The sequence below is a fragment of the Herpailurus yagouaroundi genome, unplaced genomic scaffold (genome assembly GCF_014898765.1).
Source record: "Herpailurus yagouaroundi ecotype Mexico unplaced genomic scaffold, PumYag 186, whole genome shotgun sequence".
Classification (NCBI taxonomy): domain Eukaryota; kingdom Metazoa; phylum Chordata; class Mammalia; order Carnivora; family Felidae; genus Herpailurus; species Herpailurus yagouaroundi.
This window is the reverse complement of record NW_024412417.1, coordinates 37441392-37442540: the sequence shown is the minus strand read 5'-3', so window position 1 is coordinate 37442540 and position 1149 is coordinate 37441392.

Genomic DNA, 1149 nt, shown 5'->3' with positions numbered 1-1149 from the left:
ACTGAGGCTCAGAGGTGAAATTATTTGACCAAGCCACACAGCTAGTAAATGCTAGAGCCAAAACCTGATCGCAAGTCTCTCTGGCTCCAGAGTGTTCACGCTTTTTTATAGGAGAATAGCTCCTCTCTGCTTTGTGGTTCCACATGCAGCACTAACATATGTCACATGCAGGAGCTGGCTGAAGTCTTGAAGCCGTCCTCTGTACCGTGATTTACTAGTCCCCCCACATACAGGTGGTCTGAGCGGAGTTGGAGTTGAAGTAACTCGCCAAGACCACACAGCTCTATGTATGGGAGCCTGGGGTCTAGTCCTCCTGTTATGTTTGGGCTCTAGCCCGAAACACTCTTCCTCTCTCTTCCTTGCTAATTCTTCTCATCACTCAGATCTCACATCAAATGCCACCTTCTTGGGATGGCTTCTCTGGCCCTTCAAACTAGTTCAATATCCTCTTTTGGTGGTTTGTAGAGCATCCCTTAGTTTTCTTTCTCACTTTTTTTTTCTCATTTGTTTTTAACTTGAGAGAGAGAGAGAGAGAGAGAGCAAGAGCACAAGTGGGGAAAGGGGCAGAGGGAGAGACAGAATCTTAAGCAGGCTCCATGCTCATGACCCTGGGATCATGACTTGAGCCGAAATCAGAGTCTGATGCTCAAACGACTGAGCCAACCAGGTGCCCCCTTTTTTACTTCTAAGTTATCTATTTGTGTGATTATTTTTAAAAAATGCTTATTTATTTATTTTGAAAGAGAGAGAGCATGCATGGGCAAGCACCCAAGTTGGGGAGGGGCAGAGAGAAAGAAAGAGAATTCTACAGTCTCCGTGCTGTCAGCACAGAGCCCCACGCGGGCTCAGTCTCATAGACCTCGAGATCATGCCTTGAGCTGAAATCAAGAGTTGGATGCTTAACCAGCTGAGCCACCCAGCCTCCCCTATTTGTGTGATTATTTTATACGTATCTGCCTTTCCCTAGAATGTCCACAATATGAGGCAGAACTCACATCAGTGTTGTACAATAGTACCTCCAGTGTTTAATACAGTTTTTAGCATATGGCTAAAAGTGGTAGTTATTATTATATATAACAAATATGTCTATGTGTATGTTTACATATGTATATGTATATGTATATGTATATGTATATGTATATGTATATG